Source organism: Octopus bimaculoides, chromosome 6 (assembly GCF_046866305.1).
Source record: "Octopus bimaculoides isolate indiv1 chromosome 6, ASM4686630v1, whole genome shotgun sequence".
NCBI lineage: Eukaryota > Metazoa > Mollusca > Cephalopoda > Octopoda > Octopodidae > Octopus > Octopus bimaculoides.
In genome coordinates, this window is record NC_142933.1 from 29,857,298 (window position 1) to 29,879,797 (window position 22,500).

Sequence of the window (22,500 nt, forward strand, 5' to 3'; positions counted from 1 at the left end):
CAAATGATAAAATTGCGTTTGTGTGTTCGTGAGTATGGGGACATATACATACATACATACATACATATCGACATATATACATATATACATACATATATATATATGTGTGTGTGTGTGTATGTGTGTATATGTATGTGTATTTGTGTATGTGTGTGTGCGTGTGTCTGTGTATGAACTTTCGTTATCACCGGTCCAATCTGGGAGTATTCATTATTGACGATACATCTTCAATAACTGCATACTATCACATCTATCGCACGTATACACCAAATACCAATAGATTTGTCCTAACAAATGTATATTCGCTCCCAACCTGTTAATCCTTATCTAGAGGCCATAAATTAAAAACTCCGACTTAGCGAAGAGCCAAACACTTTTATTCTTTGTAGATACATATATAACGCACAAAATTCTATTCTACCAAATTTTAATAAGTAACATTTTTATAAGTGTCATTTTAATAAGTGTCATTTTAATAAGTAACCTTAACTAAGGTTCTTCTAGTCTACATCGCATCACTCGTAGATGTCGAGTCCAACTCAAGAGCAAACTCTCTTCCAGGCTCTGCGAGCTGACATTACCTGTGCCAAGTCTGAGGTATTGCATAGTACTTTTTTTTTGTATAAGTCTACGGGCAATACATCTTACGAGGTTAACCGCTAGGTTTTAACGACCCCATGGGTTTATAAAAAGAAAACATTGCAATGACAGGTTGTTTCGTTCGACGAAACCTGTGGCCAGCGAGTTTTAGTCGTATGTGATTGTCTGGGTAGTAAAGATCCATATAATGACTTGCTTGGCGTATGGTCGATATCAAAGGTGTTAAAGTACTTGGGCAAAATTTAAGTGTTCGTGCCGTCTAATGATCACTATTGGGCCACTGTAAGGGACGATCGTTCAGAATCGTAGAGCAGAACAGATTCTACTCTTGCATAGGTGGAGGTCACGTGACCGTCATACTTCTTCTCAAATTTTCCGTAGCTTGTCGGATACTGACCATGTTACCGCTCTATGAATGGTAACATCTATGCTGATTGGGCGAATACCCAATTAATTTATAAATACACATAGACCGAATTTTCAGCAGTGCTGGTATTTTAAAATTTTTTCTTCATGCGAACAACTTCAATTGCAGCCGAATCCTGGTTTATGAGGAGACTTTGAACTTTTATGATTGTACGTGAAACGAGTGCAATCTCATCCGGAAACTCGGGATCAATGAGATACGATGCTAGATGACATGAATCTCGGTGAGGATAGAGACTTATGACTCGTTCAGATACCAAAGTGTGCCCTATTACATAGTCCAAGACTATAATAAAAAAGAAAAGCGTTAAGATGTCCCCTTCGAGAACTGTGTTGGATGCAATTCGAAGCCAGCGCGAAAACGTAAAGTTAAGTTACACATAGGATCGACTTGTCTGTAAATTCCACTTTGAAAAGTTGCTCAAGAGCTACACATATCCCACGGGCAATATTGTTGTCACACCAATCTCACCGCTGCTCACCAATATTCAAATTGCTGCAATTACGTTCAATGAAACAATAACGTCTGCTAAACAGCTCAAGACCAGCAAATAGTGTGGTGTAGATGGTTTGCTTCCAGAGGTTCATCAAAATTCCGAGGTGTTCCGTCCTATTCTAAATTCTAATTACATCACCTGTCAAGCTCGATCGTGATACAAGATGAACGGAATCGTCCCTGTTACGAAAGGGAGGGATCTATCGGAGAGAGAAAGAGAGCGAGAGAAGGAAAGATAGATATATGCATACGTATCCATACACGTATACATATATATAAACGCACACACACTTACACACTCACATACATACAGGCATATATATATATATATATATATATATATATATAAAAAGGGAGAATTCACAAAAAAAAAACAAAAGACGAAGACAGGTGGTGTAGAAAAAAAACAGATGTATTAGTATAACGCTCGGGAATTGGAAAAGTCTTTAACGTTTCGAGCCTACGCTCTTCTACAGAAAGGAACACAGAAAGAAACAAGGAGAGGAATAAGCAGAGAAAAAAATGTGTGTAGTGGTTAGCGATCTATCATGGCGAATGGCGGACAAAAGGGTCACACAGGAGAGCTAAGAAGAATGGGAGATAACAAAGTAGTAGTGATTCCAAAATGAAGGTATATGGGAGAGGGTGTAAGGGATGGGATGGGATGGTATGGGAAATATATATATATATATATATATGGGAGAATATACAAATAATAACAACAGACGAGGACAGGTGGTGTAAATAACAAAAGTATATATTAGTATGACGCTCGGGAATACGGAAAGTCTTTGACGTTTCGAGCTACGCTCTTCAACAGAAAGAATACGGAGACAAGGAGAAAAACACGGAGAAAAAAAATTGAATAGTGTTCAGTCAACGGTCAATCATAATAATGGCCGATCATAACAATGACTGACCGGAAGTTAGAAATTCTTATTTCAGGAGAGCTAAGAAAGGGGGAGATAACAAACGGTGATCGGGAACGAGGGGCTGTGTGGGAGGTAGAATGCTGGTGATCTTGACGTATGTAGTGTGAAAATGGGGAAGGGAGAAAGGGAGAAAGTAGTTGGTCAGTTGTAGTGTGTGCGTGGTGTGATGCGAGGGTATTGGTGTGGTGTGATGTGAGGGTGTTGGGAGGTGGGGAAGGCATGGGTGGAGTGTGGGTTAGGCTGAGGGTGGGGTAGAGGTAGGGGTCTGTGGGTAGGGTGGGGTATGTGGGTAGGAGTGGGTGGTGGGTGTAAGGAATTGGATGGGGTGGAGTGGGAAGGTAGAGTAGGAGTGTGTTGGGGTGTGGTGGGATGAGCTTATGAGGGGGTGTTGACGAGGAGGGAGAAGGGGAAGGTGGATGTAAGAGAGGGGGAAGATGGGTATGGGAGGGGAGAGGAAGAGAGGAGAGAGGGTGGGTATAAGAGAGGGAAGGTGGATTGAGAGAGGGGGAAGGTGGGTATGGGGGGGAGATATATATATATACGTGAAGGCACGTGGCTTAGTGGTTAGGGCATTCGGTTTATTGGTTAGAGTTCAATTCCCAGCAACGCGTTGTGTCTTTAAGCAAGACACTTTATTTCATATTGCTCCAGTCCACTCAGCTGGCAAAAATGAGTAGTACCTGTGTTACGCTGAATCTCCTTGAGAACTACGTTAAAGGTACACGTTAATTACACGAGCAAACTGTTATGTTGATCGTATCAGCTGGGACCCTCGTCGTAACCGACGGAATGCTACTAATATATATATATATATATATATATATATATATATATATATATATAGACAACATATGAGTATATGCATATATATGTACATGTATGTATATACCTTCATCCACATGTACACATAGATACATAACTGGGTACATGACGTGGAAAAAGAACATGGACAAAATGGTAAACAAGGTGCAACAAACAAGCAGGCCACATAGAAACATCCCCTTCATCAGCTGCCACCATTAAAACCCCGGCGTTTCGAAGAATTAAGGCAGTACGCATCGTTAAAATGGTTCTTCCCACGAACACAAATTAAATTGTTTTCGTGGAGGGTAGTGGCGGACGGAAATCAAGACAGGAAAACGAAACGCGACAGAATTATATATATATGTATGCTTCTACATATGCATATATATGAAGATAGATAGATAGACAGACAGACAGACAGACAGACAGACAGATAGATAGATAGATAGATAGATAGATAGATAGATAGATAGATAGATAGATAGATAGATAGATAGATAGATACATACATTTCTTTTATTAGCCACACAAGGCTCAACGAAGATGGGACAAATACAACGTAGAGCTTTTCTTTTTGGGAGGGGGAAGGAAGGAAAAAAAAAGTGGTGGTGTCGATCAAAAGGGATCGTAGGAAGGGAAAAAGGGGGAGTTCGATCAAAAGGGATCGAAAAAAAAAAAAAGGAAAGGCCGATCAATAGGAATCGTGTATCACACAGTAATGTTCTCGTGTAAAAGAGGGGAGGACAGTTTAGGTTTAGCCGTGGAAGGAAAAGCCTACGGAAAAGACCACGGTAACCTTGGTCAATATTCTCATTGAAGAAACTATAACAGTAAGTGATTCTCTTTTGCCTTTTTGTTTTATTTTTTTTTCTTGTTCATAGGGTTATGCTCAAGATGGCTCCGTCGTTCACACGTGCCATCCTTACTACATTCACCCATCTTTTTTTGAAGCATTCACTAGACAAGACTTCCCTTTCTACTCTCACCTTCCTCTTCAGGTGATACTTGAAGAAATTGATGAGAGATTGCCCAGAAAGGAAAGTCTTTGTCTCTAGACCTTTCAGACGCGTCCACCATACACATTCTTTCGCCATAGCCACAAGTACGATGAAAATAGCTCTTCCTTCCCGTTTAAAGGAAGGAGGCGCGACAATATTCACGATAGACTCGGCTGATAGACCGACTCGTCCCACACGCGATAGCAGTTGTTCGACGTAAGCCCACAGCTCGGAAATGGTGGGACACTGTACGAGTGCGTGCAGAACGGTTTCGTCGCTCTGCCGGTATCTCGGACAGGTCGGCCCCGTGTTTCTCGAGCCATGCCTGTAGAGCTTATCCCGAACGGGTAGTGCTTCTCGATAGCACTGCCAGGCCAGGGATCTCTGGAAGTTGTCCATAGGTCCCGGCCCGAAGGTCGATATATATATATATATATATATATAGATATCAAATAATAAGCAACACGGATTTCAAAAGTGATTGCAGTACGCACGTTTCATACTACTTCAATTTATTTAAGTAATGTGAGCATTACCTTAAATGCAATATGAAGAGCAATCTTCAGCTGCACGAAAAAATGTAGAAAAAAAGACATATTACAAATGTGGCAACATATTAAAACCAAGTGGGAGAGAGCAGAGGAAGAATATATAAGTCCATCTTGACATAGCAGGGTCTATCAGGCTAGTAATTGATTCTAGTCAAAAGTTTTAACTGTCTCAGAATTCTATTGTTTCTTATCTAGTGGTGATAGCAAACGGACAATTACTTCTAAAGAGAGGGAAGGTGTAAGCAGTATGCATGGGCAAGGCTATAAAAGTATTAGAATCTAGAGGTTTCACTGGTCATAGTAGTATCAGGTCATTTTATTACTATCAAAATGTTGAGGAATTAATGTTGAGGAATTATAGCCCTAGGTATATGGGTCAAATAGGTTTTTTACTTTTAGTCTGAATAGAGTAACAGTATAGTGGTACAGACAACAACAGAATTCTAACTAATGTTTACACAATAAGAGGTATGTTAATAAAATAAAATGAGATGTAGTTATCTTTCACAAAAATCATGAAATAATGTCAATATTGAATTCAGGGGCTCTGGATAGGGTGTAAAATTTAAGGATATTAAGTATATTAAGCATATAGTGATCATGAACACTATTTTGAATTATCTTTAAAAAAACTTATTAGCTGACGATAATGATACTATTTAGGAGACACATAGGTAAGCCTTATTTATATAATGTGAATAAAAGATAAAAATTATTATCGGATTTATATTAGTTTATAATAATGTGTATACTGATGTTTAAGGGACTGAGAAAAGAAAGGATGTTAGGAAATAACAAGGATAATCAATACAGGAATCTGATGACTGATTTAAGTAGATTAGATGTTAAGGATAGAGATCAGGAATATATGTTGTAAAGTTTCAATTACCAAAATAAATATGTGCTAGTTGATAGTTCTAGATGACTATAATAGAAGTAAGGTACTATAAATTTTGATAACTTTAGTTATTTAAATAAAAGTCCTATTTTAAAAAAAAATTAAAAGTGCGTGTAGAGCAATGCACACATGATACCCTAAGGTCTAATCTATTATTGATTAGATTAGGATTGTTCCTAAGTTTAAAAATTTCATATATTTCTATAGAACACAATTCACATCCATATCTATTATTTCTATAAGGTTGAGCTTTTCTTATAATTTCCCATTTAAGGCTAAAATTAATACTATTGTCTTTTAACTCCCAAATTTTACTTGCCAAAGTTGTACTATTTGCCTTATGTCTAAGTGTAAATGAAGATTTATGGTTATATATTCTCTGTTTCAGGTTAATACTACACCCTATATAAATATAATTCTCTGTTCTAGTACTAATGATGCATCTGTACACTACGTTGCGGGTACAACAAAATCCAAATAAAGGACAATGTGACTTTTTTCTACAGTTGCACATGGTGGGGTTATCAACTCCACCTATATTATTTCTAATATCTCTATTATTATTATTATTACAATTATTTACACTAATATCATTTATCAATTCTTCAATTCTATTATTAGGTATATATTGGCTATTACCATCATTATTTAATTCATATCTTGATGCGCTATTAGTTGGACTTATTCTTTCCACATTTGGCCTATTGATATTATATGAATTATGTCTTTGATCACTATTACTTCTGTTGGAGTTGGGCCTATCATCAACTTCAGTCAAAACTGTAACGTCGTTACTGATATATTCTAATTGTTGGTTGAAATTATGGTTTATAGGAATAAGTATATTGCTACTATCTTCATAATTTCTTTCGTTATTGTTATTTTCACTTCTATTTGTATAATTATTGGTAGCATCATTATTGGTATTAGATGGATTATTATTTGCATTCATATGGCCACTATTTGTAATTTCATTAATTCTAGCTGACTTGATGTTTTTTTTTGTTTAACCTAGCTATGATTGTACCTACATTAGGAATGGTAGAGTAAGAAATTCTGATTTTATGACAAGAGAAGATTTTACTATATCTGTGAGAAGAAGGGAAATTTTTTTGTAAAATATTCTACATTTTTTCGTGCAGCTGAAGATTGCTCTTCATATTGCATTTAAGGTAATGCTCACATTACTTAAATAAATTGAAGTAGCATGAAACGTGCGTACTGCAATCACTTTTGAAATCCGTGTTGCTTATTATTTGATTTTAATCACCCATCCTTTTGGGATGTGATATTCGGGTGCCTTCGCATAAGTACCATATTCAAACCTTGAATCTATATCTAAACCGTATATAGATAGATAGATAGATAGATAGATAGATAGATAGATAGATAGATAGATAGATAGATAGATAGACGAATAATAAACTAATCGCTTGAACAACATTTTTAGAATGTACAGAGTAGTACAATTGTTTCTAGACATCGTTACCTCCGTGCTACATTGGTGAGATGATATAATAAACATATTGTGTAACAAAAGTATTCCTACTCTATGATGTTATCCGGTAGCCAATGACTACGAATGAGCTTTGCATAGCATACTACAAACTTTTTACCTATGTCTTATTCAATTATATGTATATGTGTGTGTGTTTTTGTGCGTGTGTATATGTATGCGTGAGTGTGTTGTACGTGCGTGTGTGTGTGTATGGCTGCATAAGCTTGCTTGTGCACACATTTGCAGTTACCTATGTTTCTGAATATTAAAAAGAAAGAGCCATAAAAAACAAAAAGGCCCGGGTATGTATGAAAGAGTAGAATGTCACATATTGGCAGGTGAAGGAACTAAATACCAAAGGTTGTATAAATCTGTTTCTGTACATAGAACGCATTTTACAGGATAAAGAGAGCGGTTTTAAATATCTCACCTGATGACATTTTATGCCCTTGTTTATTTCCGTAAACAAACGAATTAGAATAACATGAATGCTCTTCAACTAAAGTTACAGCATTTTTTCACTTTAAGGCCCCAAGGTTGAATGTTCAATACTGGAAAGGATTATTTTGAGTTTCAGGAGGAAAAGGAATAACCAAAGTAAACTACACAAACACATTCGAACGCATGCTCAAGCATCCCGACATACACACAAACGCACGCGCTCGCACACGCACGCACGCACACACACACACGTACACACACACACATACACACACACATATGAGATGAACTTGGAAATGGATGCGTGGGGTCCAATCAAACAATAATATAGATATAATTATATATATATATATATATATATATATATATGTATATATATATATTTCGAAACAACGCCAAAACAACGCCAGATCATACATTCAAAATAAATGGAAGTGGAGAGACAAGTTACTGAAGAGATTGCAAGAGTGCAATGAAATAATTTAACAAAAAACTATATAAATTAATAAAGGATTGAACCAGTGCGTGTGTTTATTACCGGCATAATGCCTCTCCCAAGGTATATTTATATATATATATATATATATATATATATATATATATAAAGAGAGAGAGTTATCGATGTTGACATACTGCTTGGCGATGTCTAATGCTTTTAGGAGTAAAGACTTAGATATTGACGGGTAAGAGTAAAAATGTAAAACTGCGTAAATTTGTAGTTATGCTTATAGCTAATCCCTTTAAACCAATGTTACTGACTTACTAATTTTCCAATTTCGCAAATTTAGTTCACTATCTAACTTTGTTAAAATACGATCCAAAACATATTTGCTAATAATACCTATTGCAGTTTTTGCCAGATTAATCAATCTACATTTAGGGTTTCTATTAAAATTTGGCTTTATGGTCTTTTAGGATAATAAAAGCAGGTCGTTGGTGAGACGCTTGTCAAACGATGGCAGACAGCTTCATTCTATATTGAAGTTGTTGCAGCGGCTTTCTGGTGAGATCCGTGCGTTTTCTCCCGTAGAGAATTCGTTTGGAACTCAAGCAATTGGAGAAGACGATACCCATGCCACCTGATACCAGCTGAAAGTGGTTGTGATTGGCAAGAAAACTTAGATGGAAGTGTTTTGCAGGCAGACATATTTAGTCCTCACTATCTCTCTCAGGCTAAACGTACAAGGTAAGGGGCAAAACAGGTATGACAGTGAGATATATGCTGATAGTATGGCAGCATAATGATGACTTTATTCTCCACCAAAACAGACTGATATCTGCATTAACTCATGCAGTTTCTACGAGGGGCAAATGTATATTTCAGAAATACAAATGTAAATGTGTTTATCACTGTATAGTTTATTCCAAAGTTAGTTTTCAACAAACAAACGAGGAAATAAAAACTTCAAATGTAAATATCCTTATTTTAATCCGCGAAAACAAATTTTTTGACCCTGCATAATTATAAATTATCTCCCTTGCAATATAACCCAACGTTTCTAACTTAGTTAAACACAACTCCGTTTCTTTTGTTCGTCATCTCATCCTTTCATTGTTAACCGTATATTTTTGTTGTTACTCTCAGCCGTATAAAATATTTATAGTTTTATGTAATACATTTTACATTTCTGTTTCATCTTACAACTTTATATTCTTTAACTTTGTCTTCCATACTATATATCAGCATACACTCTACTTTTTTGTAAGCTTCGTAAAGTAGACTAAGGCAAAACTTTGACGTATACGTTATCCATTTCAAAGTGCGTGTTCATGTATGTGCGTCGGTGTATGAGTAAGTGTGTGTGTGTGTGTGTGTCTGTGTGTGTGTGTTTGAGCCAGTGCATATTCAAGCGTTTGGTCTTTTAACTAAACACACGCGCGCATACACACACACACACACACACACACACACACAAACACACAAAAACACACACATATATATATATATATATATATACACAGAGAGAGTTATAGATAGATAAATATATACATATGTATTCATATACATGTGTATATACATGTATGTATATATATATATATATATATATATATATATATATATATATATATATATATATATACATATATGTGAGAGAGAGGGAGCAAGAAAGAGACTGGATGAGACAAGCACATCCTGCTTAAATTTCTCTCCTACACGTTGTGACATACAGATATCTTGTATCACATTGTTTAACTCAATTTATTGCTACTGTGGCAGAGATATCAGCTGGTGTTGTGATGGTTGGTGGTAAAGGTGACGTTGAGAATGAGGCTGTCGTTGTTGTTCTTGTTTTTGTTGCTGTTGTTGTTGTTGGCATTATTATGCTGATGGCGTATGTAAATACATGCCTGTTATTACAGTGAGAAAATATTCCAATACACCACCATCATCACCACTAACGCTATTACATGTTCTTTTCATTGTTTTTAAACACCTCCCCTCCTTCTCCTCCTCCTCCTCCTCCTCCTCCTCCTCCTCCTCTTCCTTCTCCTCCCCCTCTTCCTTCTCCTCCTCCTCTTCCTTCTCCTCCTCCTCCTTATCATTATCGTCATCCTCCTCCTCCTCCTCCTCCTCCTCCTCCTCCTCCTCCTCCTCCTCCTCCTCCTCCTCCTCATCATCATCATCATCAATGCATCACTAGCACCATCATCGTCGTAGCTCTCCTCCTTCTCACAATCATCATTATCGGCGTCATCATCAACACTATCAGCATCATTCATATACTCCTCCCTCCTCCTCCTAATCAACATCATTATAATCATCATCTTCAACTGCAACGTCTAGGCCATCACCTGCCTCATCGTCGCCATTAGCAACAACATAAAAAATAAATATCACAAATGCATCACCTCTATATTGAACAAACTGAATAGATTGATTTGAACCTGACCCAACCGAAGTTTGTAAACGGGTCCATTATGTTACATATTTCAGCATAAAGACCAGGTTATAGAAGACTGCTAGCCCTTCAGTTCTGACTCTAATCTGTTGGACGATCTTTGAGATACACCTAAATAACAGTCGAGCTTTTATCTACAAGCAATAAAAATGGACAGCGTCTGCAGAGGAGGAAAATGTCTGAACTAGAAACGACATCCTGTTGTTTTTCCCACGAAATCTGGAAGTTATCCATAAACTCAGAACTGTATTAGCTTTGGCAAAAACTGCTGAGTAAATATTTATGAACAATAACAGCACCTATTAGGGCATAGTCGCATATTTCCGACGTAATGTACAAGTTGGTATTGTCAAACTGGCAGAGAGTATTGAAAATACAGTTGTGTTAAAGGGACTCTGTTATTGTTTCCATATAAATAAAGTGATGAAGCAACATAAATTATAAATAAGCGAGAACTGTTATTTTCCGGAGTGAGATCCATTGCATTATAACACTCCCTGTTTCTATTTGACGCTGAAAGAGCAAAGTAAATCAAAAACTGATGTATAACTTTCAAATAGCTTCAGAATAACATAACAATTCATATACCATTTATAACACACCTACATAATGTACCGACACAAGCAGAGTTTATTGTTTTATCCTACAGAAACTTTTCTTTAATGACTATTTGTCTAAAACTTAGCCCAGCGGACGGGAAGACACCTGTGTTTGCATTTAATACTGCCTCCTCAGTGGCGGACTTTTTCAGATATACTAGGGCGGAGTTTGGTTCTTATATATAGAAAACTGTAAACAAATCACTTACTGATTTGTGCAGGAGATGGCTAGAATCATTTTATTACAATGTAAGCATTTTAGAACTATATATAATAAAAAGAACACTACGCATATCATATTTGATGTTTGAACAAACGTACAACGGCATCAGCTACTGTTAATTTTGTCCCAGAGGAACTTCTTCAGTGAATTTGTTACGTTTTCTGAAAGGTTGGTCTTCTGCTTTGCTTGTATCTTAATTATATACATGTGAGTGAGAAGTGTCAAACTTCTAGATCAGAGGGGTAAATAAAAGAGTAAATTAAACTCCAACCCCAGTTAAACTCTCCTTATCATTATATTATCCAATGGATTCTTCTGTTTCAAACTGCTAGTGTATGATTTGCGAAAGGATTAGTATCCTGTTGGATGGCAATCTTTGTGATATACTCGTCAATGATTGTAACTGTAGTTTCTTGTTCGATCTTTTACAATTCATTCGTATAAAACACACAAAAAAAAATTAAAATCTGTGCAAATACTTACCTCGTATCTTATTTGAGTACCCAGGAAAGGGTGAAAAGAAAAGAAACTTTAGCAGGGTGTGAGCTCAGATGTATATAACCGTAAATAAATAAATAGCGAAAGGCATTTTTATCCAATATTGTAATGGTCCCACAGCCCCGGCTCCTAGAAGCCAGTGAGCAAAGACATTCCAACCGTGACTAATCTGCCTGATATACTAATACAATAAATCTAGGACTACAAAATTAAACATTTTATTATTCTACATTCACTTTACGAATATTTAGCTGATATTTATAGAAAATCAGCCGATCTCTAGAGTTTTTGACATTGTAGTCGCACACATGTAGTTGGTTTTGCGGTTAAGTATGGATGATATTTAAGTCTTGCATTTATGAACATATATATTACAACACAGACTAAAACACAGATAAACCTCACGCGCACACACGCACACTCACACAAATACACACACACACATACGCACAAACACTCGCATGCTTACACCCTGCACGCATACATACTAAAAAGCAAATCTTATGAATTCAGGTAAATGGAAACTGAGAACCACAAATACTTTCACACAGGCACAAAAACACAAATACGCACACAAACACATGCAAACGCATGCACACACACACACACACAAACATATCCATACACATACACTCACACATAAATACACACATACATACATGTACATGTATTCTGCGTAAATACAAAACGCCGCAAACACAACAGAACCAATAGCTAGAATGACAACACTAACGCCAACTTACAGCTGTGTAAGCAAATAAATAGAGAAATTGGCAGCTACGTTTTTTCTTCCTTCGCGTTTTCAAAACCAATATGTACGTACATATACTACGTGTATGTATATGTTTATATGTATTTACATATAAACATTCAGGAAAACACGCACAGTATACATATGAATAAAAATATATATACATAAATATATACATATATGTATATCTATATATATATCTATATATATATGTATATATCTATATATATATATATATATATATATATATATATATATATATTTATATGTGTATATACAGATATATATATATATTTATATATATGTCAATGTATAGGAATATATGTGTGTATGGATGTAGGTGTATATATACACATAGGTATACACGCGCTCACACACACACATGGGCGCACACACACATACACACAAACACACACATACCCAAATGACGTATGCAAAGTGTGAATTTTCGTGTGTAGATGTACAAAGGAGAATATGCAAATAAGTATACATTTGATCCTAAATATATGAAGAATTATATTATTCTAGGATTTATCCACTTTTCGTCTTTTTTCTATTCCTTCCTTTCTCTCTCTCTTTCTCTTTGTTTCTCTCATTCTCTTATTAGTGCGTGTGTGTGTGTGTGTTGGTAAGTGAGTACGTGAGTATATGTTAGAATGCACACTCACACATAAACATGTATGTGTATATGTGTATATGTGTGTGCCAGTATATCTGGCAGATTAGTCATGTGTATATATATATATATATATATATATATATATATGTATATATACACACACACATACACACATATATATATATATATATATATATATATATATATATATGTGTGTGTGTGTGTGTGTGTGTGTGTGTGTGTGTGTGTAAATGTATGTACGCATGTATGAATACACATACAAATACATACATAGCTATACTTATATATAGTTACATATACATAAATATATTCGTGTCTTTGTGACCACATGTACAAGCTATCTTGGTGTCCATGTATATAATGTTACAAATTTATATTAAATCATGCCTGCCACACACACACACACACACACACACACACACACACACACACACACACATATATATATATATATACATATATACACAAACACGTATCTATTTAGATATGAGTGTATGTTTTGTGATGGCGTATGAAATATAAAACGCCGAAAAACGTGGTATGTCGCGGAAAGCAACAGCCGTTGTATAGAAAAACTTTAATTCTGATATTCCACAGAAAGTTTTCTAATGAGAAATCTTCCTTCATTTACACCTTACACAGAAAGTGTACATATGTGTCGAAGGTGTACAAGTGTGGGTAAAAATATAAGGGAAGCCTGAAATTATACGCCAAAGTATATATTTCTGTAACTCCTTGTCATAACTTAACAACTGCAATTTCGGCCGAATAAAAGTATCTGCAATGTATCTAATATATGTAGAACAAGACATAAATTTTATGTTTTTTCTAGAATTCTCACGTGTGTATATACGTGTGTGTGTGCGTGCGTTTCGTGAGTGCGTGCGCGCATGCGTGTATATATAATGAACTCTTCTGTCGTTAGACGATGTATGAACTCAGTCAATTTCTTATCGAACAATTACACAGGATATTTGCTTATAGTGATCGAATGTTTGTGTAGACATAAGCTCGCTCCCTCTATCAAATCGACATTACCTGTACAGGTGCAACAGGGGTCCACATGTCAGATGCCGAAGTGATCGCAGAACAACGTGAAATGAAGTTATTTTCTCAAGAACACAACGCAAGCCATGTTTGGAAATAGAACCTACGATCTCGCAATCGTGAGTGCAACACCTTAACCACTGTATATATATATATATATATATATATATATATATATATATATATATATATATATATATATATATATATATATATATATATATACATACATACACACACACACACACACACATATATATGTTAATCAATGAAATTCCAACTTAGTTTGATTTTCACGTTTTATTATTAGCAATTTTTATAATCTGACAATATTGAAATAAAGTAGTATTTTCATGTGTTATGCAATCATCAGGTTTATGTAGTGACAATCGTATTCCACAATTGAAAAATGTGCCAATTCTGGAAAAGGCATGTCACTACATAAACCTGGTGATTGCGTAACGCATAAAAGTACTACTTTATTTCAATATTCTAAAATTGTAAAATTGTAACAATAGCAAAAAATAAAACGTGAAATTCAGACTAAGTTGAGATTTCATTGATTAATATATTGTTCTACACGCAATCATACTAATTCACAGATATATTTACACGTGTGTACGTATGTATATATATATATATGAATACATATACAACATATATATTCAATTTTATATATATATATAGAAATACACTAAAGTTATTGATGGAAGAATCTCGTTAGTATACTACTGTTTCTCCGGTAGGATGCAATGCACTCATAATTGATTAAATTCAATCATTCAGGGCAATTTTATTTAGGAAAGCATATATATACATATACATACATACATACATATATATATATATATATATATATATATATATATATATATATATATATATATATATATATATATATATATATATATATATATATATATATGGGAGAAGAAATGGATATAATAACAATGGGAAACTCGTGGTTTTCGCTGGTATACCTTTAATTTAATTAGCCAATAAAGAAGAAAGAAGCAGAGATAAAGGTAGCATTCACGATCGTTTCAATTTACTGGTTTAAGTAAATCTCTTCAGAATGCGAATATAGATACATGCATCGATTAGGATGCGAGAATTATTGATACATGTGTGATGGTTATATAAACAAAGGTCGTAAGTCTTACATAAAATTTGGTTCTTGCGCTGGTAAACAAATTGAGTACACATATTCGGAAAAAATGTGCTTAATTAAACTAGGAACGCCGCACCTAAATAACAATCACCCCGTCCTAATTACCCAACGAAACTAATCAGTCTACCACAATCAAACGTCAACCCAGCGGATTTACCAGCGTAAGAACAAAATTTAATGTAAGACTTACGACCTTTGTTTATATTACCATCACATATGTATCAATTATTTTCGCATCCTAACCGATGCCTCTATTTATATCCGCATTCTGAAGAGATTTACTTAAACGAGTAAATTGAAACGATCGTAAATGCTACCTTTATCTCTGCTTCTTCCTTCTTTGTTAACTATTCAATTAAAAGCATACCACCGAAAACCACGAGCTTTCCATTGTTATTTCATCCATTTTCTTCTCATCCCACGATCTACCAACCAAACCACTTGCTACCGTACAACCTTACAAAAAACTGTGCCTACCGATGTAACAACCAGGAGCGACTTTGGATTTGATTATCCCTTAGAGGTATTAAAACCCTCTAACTAATACCTACACTATATATATATATATATATATATATATATTTTTTTTTTCTCCGTGTTTTTCTCCTTGTCTCCGTATTCTTTCTGTTGAAGAGCGTAGCTCGAAACGTCAAAGACTTTCCGTATTCCCGAGCGTCATACTAATATATACTTTTGTTATTTACACCACCTGTCCTCGTCTGTTGTTATTTTTTGTATATTCTCCCATATATATATATATATATATATATATATATATATATATATATATATATATATATATATATATATATATATATATACAGAAAAGCATTACCAACGACAAATGTGTAACCAGGAAGCAAATGATTACTTGCAGTCAAGCGCAGAACTTCTTAACAGAAGAAACGAATTGATTATTAATTGCAAGCACAAGATTCTAAATAAATTCAGACCCTTTTCTAAAAGGGCATTGCAACTAACCTACCCAATTTAAGGGAACACAATTCCCTTGATCTATCAGACACCTACTATTAATTTACTCACTTTTCATCCTAACTATCTAAAAAGAGTAGTAAAAATTCCTATTGGAGTGTTTGCTAAACACCACTTTATTTCACGTTGCTCTAGTCCACTCAGCTGGCAAAAATGAGTAGTATCTTTGAAATACAAACGACCCTTTTTGGAGTGTTCTGCTACTTGCACGTTAATTTCACGAGCAAGCTGCTCTGTTGATCGTATCAGCTGGGACCCTCGTCGTCGTAACCGACGGAGTGCTCTCATGCATATATATTTCATTTTCATTTTTTCATGTTATCCAGTTTCAGCTCATGAGCTGTGGCCATGCTGGGGCACCGCCATTTTGTATTGCTACACAATTTTACTTCACGAATTTTACTTCAGGAATTGACATTTGGTGCATGAAAGAGTTTGATGCAGGTGCTCTCATCTGCGCCTCCTGCCGTGAAGTTTGTTCATCTGGGACACCTGACAGGAAGAGGTCCAGCCTTGTCTTGATAACACCTACATCCGCCGCATGCAGGTCTCTCAGGTCCTTCGGGAGGATATTGAAGAGCTGTGGACCCTTGAAGCTCAGGCTATTGCAGTATCTTGTTTTACATCTTGATGGCGAATTTGGAGTCCTTGGCACTATGCAATGGCGTCCACTTCTTTTATTTGTGTAACTTTCGATGCCAAAGTTTGGGACAATACCTTCGAGGATCTTCCAGATGTATATTATGGCATATCTTTCTCGTCTACGCTCTAAGGAATAGAGTCTTAATCTCTTGAATCCTTCCCAATAGCTTATATGCTGCATAGAAGCTATCTTCTTCGTGTAGCTTCGTTGGATTGCCTCAAGTTCTGAGATTAATTTGACACTGGTTGGTGACCATAGCTGAGAGCAATAGTCAAAGTGGCTTAGAACAAGTGTCTTCCAGAGCACCATCTTGGTTTCCTGATCTCTTGTTCTAAAAGTCCTTAGAATCCATCCGGTCAGTCGCCTGCATTTCATTGACAATTTAGCAACATGAACATGAAAGGATGCATTTTTACTCATGTAAATGCCCAGGTCTCGCACTGTCTCTGCCTCTGGGATTGCAGTCCCTCCAGGTCCAGTGTATTTCATGGGTTCTGCATTTAGTCTTGTATGCTGATAGCATAAGGCTTGAAACTTTTCAGCATTAAACTGCATGTTATTCTTTTCAGCCCACTTGTATATTTCATCCAGTTCACATTGCAGGTTCATAGTGTCTTCAGGGTTCTGTATTACCTGTGAGATTTTTGTGTCATCTGCATAACTTGTGACCGTGGCTCTCTGTGTGGCTGAGGGCATGTCTGAGAGGGCCATTATGAACAGTAATGGTCCCAAAACAGTGCCTTGCGGAACACCGCTCACTATTTGTGTGTCATTGGAGGTGGCCCCATTGGCTACTACCACCTGACTTCTATCCTTCAGAAAGTCATGAAGCCATTCTCCCAATTTTACAACTATGCCGAGATCACGCAGTTTGTGACATATCGTTCCATGATCAACTTTATCAAAGGCCTTTGCAAAGTCGAGATATATCACTTCCACATTTGAGTGGTTAAGTAGCTGTTTCAGCACCCAGTCGGTGTTGTAAGAGCTGAGTCAGGCAGCTTCTTCCTGGTCGGAAACCATGTTGGGTGTCAGGCAGCAAGTCATTTTCTTCAAGGAAGGCGATCAGTTTTCTTCTGACTATTCGTTCCATGACCTTGCTGATGTGTGAGGTGAGAGAGATAGGTCTGTAGTTCTCAGAATTTATATACATGTATTACCGAACTATACCTTGAAACTTGAAACTCTCCTAAACACTTTTATTTATTTATTTATTTTTTCCATTGACACGCAAACAGTTGTCGAAACCGATTTGGTATTCGGAGAAACCTATTACAAGATTATATCTGTTTCAATCACGATTTCACATTCTGAATCTTGCAAAACAAATATAAATGTAATATAGTTACATGCTTGTACTTTTATCTTTTATCTTTACCTCCAATTGTATTTATCTACTTATTGATTTATCTATCTATCCTATGTGCTTGTATTTGACTACATTTTTGCGGGTAGTTATTCAATAATCTCAATGAGGACACGGGTGTTTAAACGTATGTCTCTTGAGAGCTCAATTAAACTATATGCACTCCTTATTAGTGGTAAACTACGTAACTATCAAACCTGTTAACTAATCAATTACGGGCTAATTGTTGATTACTAAATGACATGTAAGGTTCGAGTTTTGTCAGAATTTTTTGGTCATTGTTTGCGAAATCAGCAGTGACAAACTTTCGTTATTCTAAATTTCTAACAAACTATAGAAAAACATTGTCATACTCAACGATCCATCCATCCATCCATCCATCCATCTATACATACATACATACATACATACCTGCGTTCATACATATACATATACATAAATACGTACATACATATGTATTTGTTTCAACGTGTGCTTGACACTACTCTTATTGGGAACATGTACGTATCTGTGTTCATACATGCAAGTACGAAATTCTGAACACACGGAAACACGCGCGCCCTTGCACACACATCTGTATCTATACCTGTGTGTGTGCGCATGTATATATATGTTTATACGTCCATACATGTCCATATATATATATGGACATGTATGGACGTATAAACGGTATGTACGGCTACACGTTTTCAGTTGATGCAACAATATACACGTACCTACTTTACTCATTTACACAACAACCAACGATATGACCAATTTCGTACAATAACAAGACCTTGTCGAATGTGACACAAACCCTCCCTTGGGATATGTCGTTTCACAAAGATCTAATTAGGACGCTAAATTATGTTGAGACGCATTCCGCTATGTCATTTTCTAAACGGATTTCCACGCACACATACACATATTTGTATACAAATACACATGTAAAAAAACCTATACAACGTATGAATATGTATGCATGTGTATCTATCAATCTAGCTAGCTAACTAAATCTCTAATTCTCTCTCTCTCTCTCTCTCTCTCTCTCTCTCTCTCTCTCTCTCTCTCTCTCTCTCTCTCTCTCTCTCTCTCTCTATCTATCTATCTATCTCTGTATATATATATATATATATATAAGGATAAAATTTATATAAGATTTATCAAGTAGCCAGCCCAGCGTGGAAAACCAATTGACAAAAAAATTAATACAGAGTATATAACATTTTTTTCCTTCAATATAAAATGCAATGTTATATCAAGGGCTATGACTATAAGTAACGCCTCACGCTGTAATGGGACTCTAAAGTCAAGCTGCTCCAATGCATATACACAGGCACCGAAATCGTGGGAATGAAAATAGATGAAGCTTCTTCAAAAAAAAGTTTTAGTCGTATATCATTAATGATTTCAAGGTCAGCATATGTAATATGCTCTCCAATCATCGCTACAACATAACCAGAAAATATAGATATAAAAATATGAATGCGGCGAGCTGGCAGAAACGATAATATATCCGATAATATATCGTCATTTACATCTATAAAAGTTACAATTATTGATAATTCAAACATATTGTCGGATTGAAACATACGTCGAATTTTTTTGTTGATATTTTGTAGTGTTGTTGATGTGGTTCCTTTTATACATGTTCTTATAGGTATATCTTTTAATCTTTTAATTTGCATTACTTTTCCATTGTGATAGAAATAAAATGAACCAAACATCTTTTATATAGTTTTCCTTCTCCATTTTCTTTTATTCACATTTTAATTTATGAGACTGTTTATACATACATATATATATATATATATATTGAAAATCTTCCTATCAATATATTTGTTGAAACGCAGTTAGGATCTGTGTTTTCTTTTAACAATCTCTTACGAGGATATTTCTTTCTCAAATTTGTTTGTATATATATATATATATATGTCAAAGTTGTTCCTCCAGCATTCGCCACTTCACCCCGTTATGTCTTAGCATAGCAGCCCTTACTGTTTGTTTTCACTCTCCTGTTTTTCTTACTAACTTCGACCCTCCGCAAATCCCAAATTTTCTTTTTCTTTTGAGGGAGCAACTATTTCCCGAAGACATATCTTGTCGTAATTGCTTAAAATGTGGAGTAGGTAAAACAGCCAGCAACTAATGAAGGGTCGTTCTGTATATTTTCCCCCTTTGTTTCATTCATTGTTCGGAACATAAGTTTGTATTCCATATTTTCGTATTTCATATTTCATATTTCATGTTGTTTACGTTTCATGACGTCCTGTACCCACATATGCATATATATATATACATATATATGCAAGTATGTACATATATGTATGTATATATGTATAAATGTGTGCATATTTGCATATATATATATATATATATATATATATGTATATAGACTATTGACTATTTCGTCATGCAAGGCCACTGGTAGAAAAAATTCCTATTATTTGTTCCCACCCTGTATATATATATATATATATATATATATATATGTATGTGTGGGTGTATGTATGTGTGTGTATGTGTGTGTGTGCGTGTGTGTGTGTGTGCGGGTGTGTGCGTGTGTGTGTGTGTGGATGTACGTATCTGTGTACGTTTGCTTACGTATATCATTGAAATTCTTAACACGTTCTTTGATATATTGCATGTTGCTCTTACAATTCCTTTCAGATTGCAAACATGTTTTTTTTTTTCATAATGCACGTTATCATTTATTTGTGGACCCTAGGGAAAATTCCTACCAGTCAGTTAATGGGGTCCACTTTGTGCAAAAATTAGAAGGCATTATTATAATTGTTGTTGTTGTGGCGAGTTGGCAGAATTGTTACCATATCAAAATGCATAGCAGAATTTTCGTCCGTCTTTATGATCTAATAATAATCCTATGTACGCAACTGAAGCAGCACTAAATTAAAACAACAATCTGTGTACCATACATAACGTATATACACAGTCGACAAGCAAGATATCGTGGTTGTCGTCCAAGATGAAATGTCTTACTGATGTGCTAGCGAGAACGCCAAATACTTATGTAAATATATATTTGTATGCTACATGCGAGTAGTGTATTTATCCATGCATGCATGTGTGTGTGCGTGTGTGTGTGTGTATGTGTGAGAGAGGGGGAAGAGAGAGAGAGAGAGAGTGTCTAAATGTAAAATGAGTGCGTGTGAGTATTCTTTTCTACTCTAGGCACAAGGCCCGAAATTTTGAGGGAGGGGGCCAGTCGATTAGATCGACCCCAGTACGCAACTGGTACTTAATTTATCGACTCCGAAAGGATGAAAGGCAAAGTCGACCTCGGCGGAATTTGAACTCAAAACGTAAAGATAATCGAAATACCTATTTCTTTACTGCCCACAAGGGGCTACACACAGAGGGGACAAACAAGGACAGACAAACGGATTAAGTCGATTATATCGACCCCAGTGCGTAACTGGTACTTAATTTATCGACCCCGAAAGGAGGATGAAAGGCAAAGTCGACCTCGGCGGAATTTGAACTCAGAACGCAGTGGCAGACGAAATACCGCTAAGCATTTCGCCCGGTGTGCTAACGTTTCTGCCAGCTCACCCACTTGTGCGTATAAGTATTAATGTGTTCTTTTACGTGATACCGGTGTGTCGTTCCATGTGTTCTGACAGAAATTGTCACTAAATACTCACACATAGACATGCACGCACGTATATGCTTACAATGTGTACCTTTCTGTGTGTTTTATTCATTTATTTGATTCATTCATTTCACTGCGGCTATGCTGGAGCACTGCACTGAAGTGTTTCAATCGAACAAATCGACCCCAGGACTTATTTGTTAACCCTTAGTACTCACTCTATGTGTTCTGTTCCCGAACCGCTATGATACTGGAATTAAAGACATCAACAACGGTTATGATGTGATGGGAGCACTAACACATACACAAAGAAACACACACACACACACATACACACACACACACACACACACACACACACACACACACACACACACGCACACTCACACATATATACGTTGTTTCCGTCTACCAAATTCATTCAAAAGGATTA

The 22,500-nt window shown here is 35.8% G+C and overlaps 1 long non-coding RNA gene across 15 annotated transcripts in view; it reads right to left on the reverse strand.

Annotated features, from left to right (window-relative positions):
- Positions 1–22,500, reverse strand: part of LOC149134999 (uncharacterized) — a 139,780-nt gene that overhangs the window by 88,133 nt on the left and 29,147 nt on the right. The window lies entirely within an intron of this gene.